Below are 14,785 nucleotides of genomic sequence, written 5' to 3'. Positions count from 1 at the left end.
CTTGAAAGGTATCTGCCTCAGTTTTATCCATTGCACGTGAATGTGGGATGGCCTATTCCACTGGACCCTGCAATTGCTGCCTCACTGCTGCTACCTCACTGCAGCCACACCACATTTTCTCTGCCCTGGCTTTTTATCTCTGCCCCTCCTACCAGTCTGGATAAATATGGCTTCTTCAAATCCTTGGTCATTGGATTCCATACAGTTTGATTTTCTGGCAGTTCTGGGTGTTTTCTTTTCTTTTCTTTCTTTTTTTTTTTTTTAGTGTTAGTTGTGATCCTTCTTATTATTGTGCAAGAAGGTAAAGCTTGTCTACCTATGCCTCGATTTTGAGTGGAAATTCATGAATTTGAATATTTCTTGCCAATCCCTCCTAGCCTGCAAGTTTTCTTTTTTAAAATATCAAATTCATTTGTTTTTTACCAGTTCTCCAATTACAATTTATTTTTTAAATTATATTTTATTGATTATGTTATTACAGTTGTCCCAATTTTTTCCCCTTTTCCACCCTACACTTTGCACCCACCACCACTTCTGACAATCCCCACAACATGGTTCATGTCCATGGATCATGTGTATAACTTCTGGGGCTACTCAATTTTCTATACTGCCCCATGGCTATTCTGTGACTACCTATTTGTACTTCTTAATCCCCTCACCTCTTCACCTGCTCCATATATCCCATGCCATCTGGCAACCATCAAAACATTCTTCATATCCACGATTCTGTCTGTTCTATTTGTTTGCTTAGTTTGTTTTTTAGATTCAATTGTCGATAAATATGTGTTTATTGCCATTTTATTGTTCATAGTTTTAATTTTTTTTTATCTTAAGCAAGTTCCTTTAACATTTCATATAATAATGGTTTGGTGATGATGAACTCCTTTAGATTTTTATTGTCTGGGAAGCTCTTTATCTGTTCTTCAGTTCTAAATGATATCTTTGCCGGATAGAGCAATCTTGGCTGTAGGTCCTAGCTTTTCATGACTTTGAATATTTCTTGCCAATCCCTCTAGCTTGCAAAGTTTCTTTTGAGAAATCTGCTGATATTCTTATGGGACTCCTTTCCCATATGAAAAAAGCAGGTAACTCTGCTTTTCTCTTGCTGCTTTTAAGATTCTCTTTTTAATCTTTAACCCTGGCATTTTATTTATGATATATCTTGGTGTGGTCCTCCATGGCTCCAATTTGATTGGAACTCTGTGTGCTTCTCGGACTTTCATGTCTAGGTCTTTCACCAAATTACAGAATTGTTTTTCATTATTGTTTCAAATTTCCAATTTCTTGCTCTTTTTCTTCTCCTTCTAGCACTCCTATGATGGGAATGCTAGACCTCTTGAACTTGTCCCAGAGGCTATTTTCCCTATCCACATTTTTTTTAATTCTCTTTTTTCCCCTTCTTGTCATGATTGGCTGTTTTTTTGCTTCCTTATGTTCCAAATCATTGATTTGATTCTCAGGTACATCCAATCTACTGTTGCTTCCTTGTAAATTGTTCTTTATTGCAAATAGTGTATTTTTCATTTCTGACTGTATTATTTTCATGCTGTTTAGGTCCTCACTAAGTTCCTTGAGCGCCCTTATAAACAGTGTTTTAAATTCTGCATCTGATAGATTACTTATCTCCATCTGTTTAGTTCTTTTTTAGGAATTTTGTTCTGTTCTTCCATTTGGGCCATGTTTCTCTGTCTCTTTGTTTTGGCAGTCTTCCTGTGTTTCTATATATTAGTTAGAGCTGCTCTGACTCCCTATCTTGGTAGCATGACATAATGTAGTGGGTGTCTTGTAGAATCCAGTGGCACAATCTCCCCCATCACCCAGGCTGGTTACTTGAGGTGCACCCTTCATGTAGGCTGAGTACACCCTTCTCTTGTTGTTGAGCTTTGGTTGATATTGGCAAATCAATGGGAGCAGTTTATCTAGGCCAGTCAACTACAAGGACTGGCAGTAGCCACTGAGCACCAACCTCCACCCTCCATGGAGGATCAGTACAGGGGTAGAGTGGTAGTGTTCTGATATGGTCTGTAGGTATCCACTGTGTATGCTGCCTCTGGGGTTTCCTGGGTGGCTCAGGCCAGAGTCAGCCCCCATTTGTGTTTTGCTGAGGACCATGCTACCTGAACTATAAAGCAATTTGAGATGGCTGCTACTTGTGCTGGGCTTGGAGATTCCCACATGAAGCCAGGCTGTGAATGTAGGATGGCTGCTGCTAGTGTCACACTTAGGTCCACTTAGCTGTTGCTTGTTTGATAAGATTTAGGAAGTTGTGAAGCATGAAGCAAGACCTGGCATTCATATGGAAGAGTTATGGCTAGCAGGCCTGTAATTTTGGTGGAACAGAGTGTCAGGGGATTTCCAGGGTGGGGAAAATATTGTTAGCCAGGTTGATGGAGTCTCGGATATGGCGCCAGACTGCGGGTTCTATGGCTGTGTGTGTGTGTGTGGGGGGGGTTCAGAAAACAGAAAATGGCTTCTGCCTATCTTTCTGTCTAGGTCTTGCCTTCATGCCAGACACTTCAGTTCCTCCCTGTATGCTACTGGTGCCTTTTAAACTGTTACCCTTGTGCTGGAGCTCAGAAAGAGTCTGAGTATGTTTGTGTGGGGGTTCTTTAAGGGGATCTGCTTGGGACTCTAGAAGTTTCTTCCACTGTTTTTGCAGCCAGAAGTTATGGGAACTAGTCTTCCTGGCACTGAAACCCTGACCTGGAGAACTTGTTGTGGGGTGGGACTCCTTGCTCTTCAGATATTTTCCCCGAATATTTACCCACCACATGTGGTTGTGGGATCAGCCCATTCTGTGTCTCTGCCCCTCCTTCCAGTTTGGATAGATGGGGTATCATTAATTTCATAGTGTCAGTCTCCCATTGAACTTAATTTCTCATTGTTCAGAGTGATGGTTTTTCTATAATTTAGTTGTACTTTTTATGTGGTTTATGAGGAGGTGAGCTGTGTTTACCTATGCTACCATCTTGGTTGGAAGTACTGAATTTGGCATTTTTAATGAGTAGCAATGACATAAAGCATCTTTGCGTGAAACCAATAAGACTGGTTTCAAAAACTGAGACTTTGACTGGAATGCCATGCCTGAAGGAGGCATGCCTGAGCTTTGGTTGTTACCAGAAAGCCTTGAGGAACTGAGGTTGACTTTTGAAGCTAATAAAAGCCCACTGTAGAAATGTCCTGGTACTTTGCATGTGGTTTATGCACTTTTTCCAAGGAAGGAAGAAAGCTCACTTTCCTGAAAGATGGCAAGGAGGAACCTTAAGACGTGATGAGAACCTCAAAGACTTGAGAAGTTCAGGTACTGCAGGCAAAGCTGGATGTCAGGTGTGTGATGCACCTTCTGTGCCTTGAAGGTCTAAGGGTCTATCTTAAGGTTCCTTGCTGAAATTCCAGCAAAGTAGATTTAAAGAGCCAATGTTATCAATTGATATTCTTATTGTGCTTATGCAAATTAGAGGCAAAATTAAAAACTGGCAGTCTCTGACGACAATGAGGGTAATCTTAGGGAGAGGAATTGGGTTTCAGGGAAAATCACAATGCTCAGCTTTAGGAATCATACTCTACTGTAGCTAATTGTCTTCAAAGTTTTATTTTCACTTGGAAGTTGAACTGGTTTATCTCAGCACCTGATAGCATAACCAAAGATATTTAATTTACAAGCATGAAGGATTTGTAAAATTGTCACTGCTTGATATTATTCCAGCAAAGGCTTTGCAACTGGACATTTTCCCAAAAGACAGTCATGTGGACTCAGAGTTGGGTTTGTGATTTGTTTTGTGAATTAACCTGTGTGTTCTTCTTATGTTTTTACAAGGTATATGCCTATGACCTTATTTACTTGGGTGTTGGTTACAAGATATAGGCCTCACTTGGGATGCCTATCTTCACTGCTGCCTCCTGAGACTCAGTTGTTTGTCTAGGCTACATGGTTGAATTGGTGAAGTATGGGGTGGCCTAGTGGCTTCATTTTAAACTGCTTTACTTTTCTGTCCTAAATGTTTATAGAGAAAGGGCCCAGAAGTGTTAAAGGGGAGAATTTCAGAATATTTCCCTCTGCAAAATTTAAGTGTAGTGGGCAATGGGGCTTCAGATATGTGTGACATGCTTTGCACACCTTCCTCCAAGAAACTCACTTTTTAAATTGGGTGCACTATAGAATTAACCCCTACTTTTGTCATTTAGTTGTTATGGTTTTGATTGTGCCTTATAACTCTCTTGCCAAATCTGTCACCTTCAGAATACAAAGTTGCCAACTTGTCCAGCAATGCCATCCTGTGTACATTTTGTACACTGCTTTCCAGGGACAACAAACTGACCTGGACTTTGAAAGATCTTTATACCTTACATAGAGGCTCTCCTCCACTCCAAAATCCCTTTTGATAAGTATCTCTGGACCTAGGGATGGGTAGGACTACACTTTTGGCAAGCAGGAAGTAGCTACAGAAGAACAAGATCTTTGCCTATTGGTCTTCATAAGGTTACAAGTCCAGTGGTACTAAAGGGGGGAATTGTAATAGGGAGGCCTGGCCAGATGACTTGTCAGAGGGGATTGGGGACCCTGGGAGCAGTGCAAGAGGTTACAGACCATGCCCCTCCACCAAGATGGGGGAGTGGGTGGGAAGTGCTGAGAATTACACATGAGCACTTGCCCCAGCAGCCAGGCAGTGCAGTGTGACAAAGAGAGATACCCTCATACGTATTTTCACCATGCAGAGGATTTTTGGTCAGACTATGTAAAATGGAGAGCCTGGAAACACCACTGTATTTGTTCTCTCCTCTCTCCCAACCAGCAGAAGCTCAAGTTTCTGGGCCAGTAGGCCATGGTGACCATGTGGTCTGGGAACATTCCAAGTGTCCCTTCCTGTGAACTGCATGGGCCTGCCTAGCCAGAAGCATAACAGGCACTGGACCAGCAAGGAAGAAGGGAATGAAGTGTGAGCAGGTAGACTCTGGATGTCACATAGCCATGCTACAAGCTCCATGCTCCTCCCCAGCATAGAAAACCACTGTGGCAGTGGCAACTAAAGCAGTAATGTGTGGGTTCTGCCTAGCTAGGCACACAGGCACACCAGAGGGGAGTGGCCAGAGGAAGAGGACAGGGTACTATGAGTAGGATGCCTGGACACACAGATTCTGAAAGATGTCTCAAGCCAGACAGTGACTGGGAAGCAGATAAGCTACCCATGTTTCTTAAAGGAGAGTACTTTCAGGTGGGAGAAGAGGTTCTTGGTGCAGCCTTGAGCTGAGCTGGCAGAGGGTGGCAGGATAATTTTCCTTGGGTGTCTTAGTGACAATGGGCTTTGATAATCTGCCATTATCAAATATGAAATCTGCCATTATTTCATACTGTATAACCTTTGAATAAAAGATTCCTTTTCCTTTTCACTGAAATCTGCCTCCAGACTTTTTTGCCTGGTGGCAGTGAGCAGTAGGATCTCACTGGTTTTTCAGTTACAGCTCATTGGAAAATCAGAGAAAAGGGGCCTTGAAGACAGGTTCAGCAGATTAGCCCAGGATAAGCAGCCACTGACCACTGCTCCCCTGGTTGCAAGTCTCTTGGAGACCCTTAGAATTTACGGGATGCATGCCTATGGGGGAAGAGAAAGGGGAAGAGAAAGGTATGGGTATGTTCCCATGAGGGAGAGCGTACCAATTTCTTTTTTCTTAAGTGGCTGATTTAGATTGATTTGTTGATACTGGTATATATTATCTAATAAGAAATGAGAGAAATATATTTATGGTTACATGTAAAGTTGCAATAGGTCTACAGATGAAGAAGTGAAAAGGAGGTTAGTGAAGAAGTCAGCTACAGTCCATCTATGTGAAGGTCACACTGGCTTTATTGTACACCTTGAAGACTTTCTCAGTGGCAGTGACATAGTCAGCTGTTCTATGACTGATCCCAGGTTATACTTCCTGGCTGGCTATCTGTGTGATTTGCCTGGCTAAGTGCTTAATAATGTAAGCTAGGCCAGAGTGTATGATGTCTTTCTTGGATGCCCTGATATCTGGTCTTGGAAGTCTACTGTGGGCACAACAGGAATATTTTCACCATGTTTTCCAATTTTTCTTTCCAAATTCTCTTGAATAGACGTGAGAAAGATGTAGTTGGAATCCCCTTTGCATTTAAAGGCCAAAAGGCCATAGACACATAATTTAGGTTCTTCAGCCACTCGAATTAAGATACTGTCACTCCTCCAGCATTCAAGTAGAGATACGAAATAACCATAATGTTCCTCTCCAGAAAATTTTATCAGCTTCTGGATTGTTGGTCCATTGTCATCTTGGGTTTGATTCTGGGTGCATTGAATTTACTCAGCTCCTTCCTACTGGCAGCAGGGATCAAGATGGGACAGTTGGCCTCTAAGATGCTCCCTTCATAAAGCTTTGCCTTGGAGAAACTCATAATTGATCCATGTTGCCAACTGAAGTCTTCCTGTGCTTTGGGTCAATTTTATCTAGATTCTACATGCTCCCATCATATTTACCAATATTAATACTTTTAGCACCAAAATGATACAGATGTCTCATAGAATGTAGGCTTGCATTACCTGAACAACAAATGTTTTATCTTCAAGTCATGGTGTCAGCCTTAAAGTGCTTATATAAGAAGCTTCATTGATGAAGTTTTAAATCCCATGGAAAAGTCCTGGAACAGTAGCAAAGATCCATCTGTAGATTCCACCCTGACTGATGGGTTTAACCAGTGACACAGGCATTGGCAGTACTATCAAAGTACTTTATGGTGCCAGCATAGGAGTTAACAACCCAGAATATCTCCCACTCCATTATTATGGTAAATTGCATTTACTGATTTTCAAACGCCATTCTCATGCATTGGGCAGGCACATCAACACCAGGAGCAGAAAAAATTCTTTGCCAGCTCTGTGGTGAATGTCCTCATGATCTTTTCAATCACTGCCAGTATAGTTTTGGAATTAATTATCAACTTTGGCACCCCCAAATGTCACATCAAGCACTTCACACTTATATGTCATCAGAGAAGCTTTTATTTAATTCCTCTACACTCACAGCAGCACTGTAATGAATGCCTCCCTTGCAAGGTGGGCAGTGCTGGCTGTGCTGGACCAGGTAGCCCTCAATAACCTCCCAGAAACTTTTGTAATGCTGAATGGGGAAGGACAAGCTCAGTATATGGTTGCAAGGATTAATGATCCACAGAATGCTGTGCACCCAGTTCTGTTTCTGTTCCTCACTCTCCTGGGTCTTGAGATCCTTCAGCAGCTTTCCTTCCATGATGCTAGTACCAGGGTGGAAGAAGCCCTTCACCATTTTAAAGAAGCTAGGGTCATCCTCATGGTCAGCAGTCTCCTTGCTTTAGTGTCTCCAAGAGGGCAGTGAGAATGCTGCCTGCAGCTTGGCTGAAGCAGGCTGCCCATGAGCCCAGACCAGCAGTACTGCCAAGTAAGCTGTGCAGAGCCCAGCCAGAATCCTTCTGTTAATGATCTTATGACTTTAAAAACAATTACTTTAAAAAGATCTTACTGGAAGCATGATATAGTCACAGAAAAGTACACTTCAGTGTCTAGCTTGAAGAATCTTTACAAAGTGAGTACATCTGAGTATTCAGCATGCAGCTCAAGAACCAACATTACCAGCGGCTCCTCAGTATTTCTTTCGTTCTGCCCAAGTAACTACTCTCTGAATTTTGTAGGCCTTTGAACTTCATATAAATGGAATCACACAAAGTGCAGTTTTAGGCATTTGTAAACTTTTCCCATGTACTCAAGACCTTTTAATTTTCATCTCTGGTGTTGCATTGGTGTAAATAATTTCATTTATTTATTAGTTTTGCTCCTGATAAACATTTAGGTATTTTCTGGATTTGGGATATTAAGAATAATGCTATTAGGTAAACCTCTACCTACTTTTTTCTTGGATCTATTCCTGACAGTGAAATGCCAGTCATATGGTACTGGGAACCACCCTGCCGGGTTTCAGAAGCTGTAACCCCCCCATGGCTAAGGCTGACTGAGCAACATTTGGACCATGAGCCTCTAAAGAGACAAGGCTTATCTTCCTGGCAGGGGTGCCGCTTCTGTTCCTTTTACTTCATCCATAACTGGCCCCCAATGTTTGGTTGGTTAGCCAATGATGGGTAAGATTCCCTGAGGGGGGAATGACAGGCATGATCACATGGAGGCCCCAAGGAAGCACTTGGGGAGCTACAGCAAAAGGGGGTAATGGTCCCCCACCCCTTGGCTATGACATGGCTTGAGTCCTCATTCTGTCTGCAAGAAGTCTCCTAATCTTTTGGCTGTTTTACTACCACTGCCTGATGTAAGCCTGAGACAATGCCTTAAGCCTGAAACAATGCTGGTGGTGGGTACCGACCTGTGCTGGAAAGGGTGGGTTCCCTAGGGCAATCAGACCTAAGAAAAAATATGTGAAATCTTGTGAAGCTTGAACTGTTTAGAATACTCTAAATTAAATAAGGGTCCAAGCAAGAAGTGAGTTTTTCCTCAAAGTTTTATAGCTCTTTAGCTATGTGACCTTGACTCAAAATAGGCCCTGAAAGTTCTTTGTTATCTATTGTTTGATCCTTATTGCCTGATAATAATTAGTTAGCTTTACCTGTATTCCTGTGCAAAGTGAACCCAATAAAAGCCCATTGAGGAAAAGGCTCTTGGCCCTTCTCCTTTGAGAGATCGGCCACCTTTCCTCCCCAGGCAGATTATGTCTTGGTAAACTTATTTTTATCCGTCGCAGCCGAGGGAGCCCTGCAGGTGGAGCCCCCCTCAATATGGAAGACAGGATATGCATAGTTTCTGCCAAACAGGTTCCAAATAAGTCCAATGTATGCTCTCCATCAAGAGGCCTGGCTGCTACTCGCTTCACAGGCTTGGCATTTTCCAGTGTTTTCATGTTAACCTTTCTAGAATCACTTGTTCTTTTCTTGTTTTTTTTTTTTTAAAAAGACTTTATTTATTTATTTTTAGAGAGAGGGGAATGGAGGGAGAAAGAGAGAGAAACATCAGTGTGCTAGAGAGATATGGATGGGATGCTTCTCACATACCCCCAACTGGGGACCTGGCCTGCAGCCAAGGCATGTACCCTGACTAGGAATTGAACTGGTGACCTTTTGGTTCTGTAGGCTGGCACTCAATCCACTGAGCCAGACCAGCAGGGTGCAAAAGCTTTCTTTTTTCCATATGGGAATCTAACTAGCCAGTACTGTTCTTTGAAAGGCATACAGTACATATTTTTCCCTCTTACAGATTTAGGCTGCTCCATTTTATTTGTTTTATGCATCATAAATGGATATTTAAATTTTGTAAAATGCCTTTTTCCACATTTCTCTGTTACTGTGGTAAATTGCATTTATTGATTTTCAAATGAAACCACTTTTGTATTGTAATAAACTCCATTTTTCTGAATATATTATCCTTTTCATGTAGTACTGATTTTCCTCCTACTTTCCCTTTTTATTTTTGAGTGTAAGTAGTTTATTTGAGAGGAAGCACAAAGGAGTCAGAAAGTAGGACAGGGAGGGACAAGAAACTAGCAGAGAGATTATCAAGCAAGGTCCTGTGGTGGACAGTTGGGATCATTCCTTCTGGGGAGCTCTGGGAGACAGTGTTGACAAGTGTCAGCTACCTACCTCAGGGTATAGGACTGGCTGCATCTTATCTGTATTAGTTGAGGGCTATATTTTAGTTCATTTGGGTTGCTATAACAAAAAATACCAAGGAATGGGAGCTTATAATCAAAAGATATTTGTTTCTTACAGTCTTGGGGATGGGAAATCCAAGACCAAGGTGTTAGAATATTCGGTGTCTAGTGAAAGCCTACTTCCTCGTTCATAGATGGCCACCTTCTCACTGTGTCCTCACATGGTAGAAGGGGTTTTATGACTTGTTTTTGTTGTTGTTTTCTTGTTTGTTTTATAATTTCACTAATTTATTTTAGTGAAGTCTATTTCCCCTGCAATGTGGGACCTCTGATGACATTCTTTGAGGTACATTGTGGGCATGTACACATTCACTCTGAGAGGACCATGTTTTTAGCAGGGCTTAAACAAAAATTTTTTTTTTGCCCCAGTCTCTCTGTTAAGCTTTTTGTCTCAGTTGATATTACACCCATATGTGTAATAACAGTCTGCACTAATTACTGGCTAATTATTATTTTCAACAATGCCCTTGATCATACATTGTTTAGTAGACTGATTCAATTAAGTTCAGTCCAGGATAGTTTTTGAGGCCAGTTTTTGAGCAGTTGGGCTCTTGGCTGTCTCTTGTACTGATTTTATCTGGTAAACTAGTTGACCTATAGTTTAGTTTGTTGTTTTTAATTTAGAGGAGCTACTGTTTTTAAGAATGCCCTTAAACTTGAACTTCACACTGTTTCTTTTTTTTTTAATTTTTTTTTATTTAGTTATTTTTCATGTACAGTTTTTTTGTCTATTTCTCTGTTTCAAGTAAAGTTAATTCTTTTTGGAAGAGCTTCAAAACTCTTTTTTTGTATTGTCAACCTCCTGCCCTGGACAATATTTGTGACTCAATATTCAGGGAGCTGGGTCAGGGTGGTAGCTTCTGGTCTTCCCAGTTTCAGCTCCCTAGTGTAAAACCTCTGCCCAACCAGTGAACTAGGGAAAGAGTGATCAGCATCACAATAATCTTGGCCTGTTTCACCTGAGATGGAGCTTTTTTCCTATATGTTGATGTAGGGAGCCTTTTGCCATACTCACCAGGAATTTAGTCTCTTCATCTTGGAGTTGGAGATGAGAAATACTGGTGACCTGCTTCTGGTGAAATAAAGTAACATTTTTGTATAAGAAAAACACTTATTTGTTTCTCTTTTACTCTAACACTACTACTACACTCAAAAGATTTCTGACAATACATATGTAGGTTTGCTACACATCAAGGAATTCTGTAACACCAGCTGGGTGTCTTAACCTTCAATTTACTTCTGACCTTGTCTACTAGCAGTTAGCTTCAGATCACACAGGCTAAGGTTTAGATCCACAAGACTGCCCCACTTCAAATGCTGATTGTAAGTGCCAGGTTGTCACCTGTACTTTTGACTCACTGCCTGTTAATGTTCGATAATTTGCAGATATGGCTCACAGAACTCATGAAACACTTATGTTTACATGTTTATTAAAAAGGATATGTTAGCCCTGGCTGGTGTAGCTCAGTGGATTGAGTGCGGGCCTGTGAACGACGCGATCATGGTTCGATTCCCAGTCAGGGCACATGCCTGGGTTGCAGGCCAGTTCCCAGCAGGGGACTCACGAGAGGCAACCATACATTGATGTTTCTCTCTCTCTCTCCTTCCCTTTCTCTCTAAAAATAAATAAATAAAATCTTGAAAAAAAGTGATTAAAAAAAAAAGGATATGTTAGCCTAAAAATAAAACGACCATTCAAAATGAGAGACAAACAAGCATTTCTTTGAGATAAAAAAGAATAGCTATTCAGGACTCACCTAGCATCCCTGGAATAAATCCCATTTGATAATGATATATAATCTTTTTAATGTATTGCTAAATTTGGTTTGTTATTTTGTTATTATAGAATTGTACACCTGAAGCCCATATAATTTTATTAACCAATGTCACCCAATAAATTCAATTAGAAAAAAAAGAAATGAAAGCACACACAAAGACTATGTGAACACAATGAATTCATCCATCTTGTGGCTTCAGACAACAATCTGCATGTTTTCCTGAGGAGAAATGAATGAGTCTCTTTGCTGTTTCTGTAACAATCATTTTGGAATTCATGCACTATGCTCGTTTGTATTTCAGTGATTCCTCTCACTCAACAGAGGATTCAGAGTTCTTGGGAATTGCTGGAAATATTGATTGCATTTTACTTCAAAAGTCTTTCATACTGTGAACTCCTAAAGCTTTCCAGACTGCATAGCTTATTACACCAACACCAGGAATCACAAAGCTAGGGAAGACCCACTCTCCAATAGGGCATTACTGGACATGCTTCCCTTGTTGAACCATTTCTATTTTTAGCCAATGATAATGTTGTAACAAATCCACTTAGCATTCCCACTGCAGCAAAAGTACCTACAAAAAGTCAACCTTTAACCAGGGGTAAAAAAACAGTCATTGGTGAACCCTGGAGACTCTAGTCCAGATCACCATTCCCCAGTATCAGGGCCTGCAGGCTCCTTATTTAATTTGGTTTCTTAATATTTTATTCAGAATTTTTACATTTATATTCATTATGGATTTTGACCTATATATTTTTTTCTTTGTAGTGTCTGTCTGGCTTTGGTATCAGGGTAATGGTGACCTCATAAAATAAATTTGGGAGCTTTCTGTTTTCTTCAATTTTTTGGAATTATTTGCGAGTAGGTACTAAATATATATTTTTTAATGTTTGGTAAAATTCACCTGTGAAGCCATCTGGTCCAAGATTTTGTTTGTTGGGAATTTTTTGATTATTGCTTTGATCTCATTAGCAGGTATCAATCTATTTAGATTTTCTGTTTCTTCCTGATTTAGTCTTGGAAAATTTATGTTTCTAGGAATTTATTTATTTTTTCCAGGTTGTTCAATTTTACTGGAATAAATTGTTTATAATATTTTCTTATAATTCTTTGTATTTCTGGGGTGTCAATTGTCACTGCTCAGAGGCAGCAGTTCAAAAAGTGCCAGGGACATATGGATATATTAGGGAACAACTGAGTTTACTAGCTTCGTGGCAAGGGCTGGAGGGAGAAGGGAAGAGGCAGCTCTCTTTTGGGGTGGAAGTGTTGGCAGGCACAATTGTTCTTTTGTTAGATTTTCTTCCCACCCAGTCATCCTAGCACAGATGGATGTGAAATCTGTGCTTTTCACTAACCTAACACTGTTCACCCTGCCTGGTGATTCCCTGATATCTCACCTCACCCAACATGTGTGCCCAATTCAAGTCTCTTTCACCGGCTTTGTCAAACAAGTGGACTCAGCTCATGCTATGGACTTTCCTACCACCTATCAAAGGTCCACAAACCATAAAAAGCAGCAGTAGGACTCATCATGCTCTGTAGCACTTGCTAAGTGGCACCAATCCTGACAAGAGGGACAACCGGTCTCAATTTGCATTGTAACTCTCATCAGGTGGACACAAAGCTAATATAAGTGGACTTGACTTGAAATATACCTTCAACTAAGTAGCCACAAGCCTGGCACAAGTGGCAGCTGTCCTCAAGCCATATCATTGTGCCCACCAAAGGGCTCCAGCCCAACACTAGAGGCAGCCAAACTCATATGGTAAGATAGTCTCTCCCAAGCAACTACAAGCCCAGCATAAGAAGAAACCAATCACAAATTACTTTATAGCTCCTACCAGGGTGTTTTAAGCCTGATACAAGTTGCAGCCAATTTTGGCCTGCACTGGAGCCCCTCCCAAGAAGATCCAAAACCAATATACCTGGTGACCACACCAGAGCACCACCCAACCACCTCCACAATAACATAACTGAAAGGCACACTCAGAGAACCACTAAAGTGACTCCCACTCCATGGATCATCTCCTGCACAACAACTCTAATGCTATAGCCATAGCCAACTCTAATGCTATAGCCATAGCCAGACTTCAGAGCCTGTCACCCTGAAGGTGAATCACACTCTATGATATGCCAACAGTAATAAAAAGGCTCAATGAAAAGAAGGAGACAGCACACATAACCCACAGAAGGACAATCCATGAGTACATACAACCAACACAAGGACACCTGTGGAGCATCCAATTCAGCTAAGGAGAGTGTATGGCTGGACCTAACAGGGCACCTACTACATAAAAACACTGCCAAGACATAGCACATCTACATAACACATAGGAAAAAACATAGGGACTCAGTTTTTACCAAGGAAACAAAGAAATATGTCCCAAATGAAAGAGGACAAAACTCAAGACAAATAATGAAGTGGAGATGAGCAATCTGCCAGATAAATAGTTCAAGCACTAGTTACAAAGATGCTAAATGAAATTAGAGGAATAGAAAAACTCAGCAAGAACTTCAACAAAGACGTAGAAAAACATAAAAGACAAAGAAATCATAAAAAAGAACAAGTCAACAATGAAGAATGCATTAGAAGGTATCAGAAATAGATTAAGATGAAGCAGAAGATTAAATCAATAATTTGGAAGACAAAGTAGTAGAAAACACCTAATCAGGAAAGCAAAAGAAATAAGAATTTTAAAAAATGAGGATAGGTAAGGGATCTTGGAGACAACATCAAGTGTACCAACATATACATCATTGGGGTACCAGAAGAAGAGAGAGTAAGAAATTGAAAACCCATTTGAAGAAATAATGACTGAGAACTTCCCTAACCAGGTGAAGAAAAGAGACATAGAAGTCCAGGAAGGACATAGAGTCCCAAACACATGGACCCAAAAAGCCCACACCAAAACACATCATAATTAAAATGCTAAAGGTTAAAAACACATAGAGAATCTCAAAAGCATCAGGTGAAAAATAGTTATCTATGAAAGAGCTCCCATATGGCTGTCAGCTGATTTCTCAACAGAAAATTGCAACCAGGAGGAACTGACATGAAATATTCAAAGTGATGAAAAACAAAAACCTACACCTAAGATCACTCTACCTAGAAAGGCTATTATTTATGATCAAAGGAGAGATAAAGAGCTTACCAGAGAAGAAAAAGCTAAAGGAGTTCAGTATTATAAGAAATGTTAAAAAGAAGGATAAAAAATATAAATAACTAAATACAGGAAAGAAAAAATTCTCATTGACACAGGCAAACAGTCAAAGCAGTGGATCAACCAACTATAAAGCTTGTACAAAGATTA

At 40.6% G+C, this 14,785-nt stretch overlaps 2 pseudogenes; both read right to left on the bottom strand.

Annotated features, from left to right (window-relative positions):
* Nucleotides 1–5,820: 5,820 nt before the first annotated feature.
* Nucleotides 5,821–10,731, bottom strand: LOC119038808 (glutamate dehydrogenase 1, mitochondrial-like; annotated as a pseudogene).
* Nucleotides 10,732–11,754: 1,023 nt separating this feature from the next.
* On the bottom strand, nt 11,755–13,187 carry LOC119038809 (transmembrane protein 242-like; annotated as a pseudogene).
* Between the last annotated feature and the right edge of the window lie 1,598 nt (nt 13,188–14,785).

Source organism: Artibeus jamaicensis, unplaced genomic scaffold (genome assembly GCF_021234435.1).
Source record: "Artibeus jamaicensis isolate MK-2021 breed Jamaican fruit bat unplaced genomic scaffold, CSHL_Jam_final contig_687, whole genome shotgun sequence".
In the NCBI taxonomy this organism is placed as follows: Eukaryota; Metazoa; Chordata; class Mammalia; order Chiroptera; family Phyllostomidae; genus Artibeus; species Artibeus jamaicensis.
This window is presented reverse-complemented; position numbering and strand designations above follow the sequence as displayed.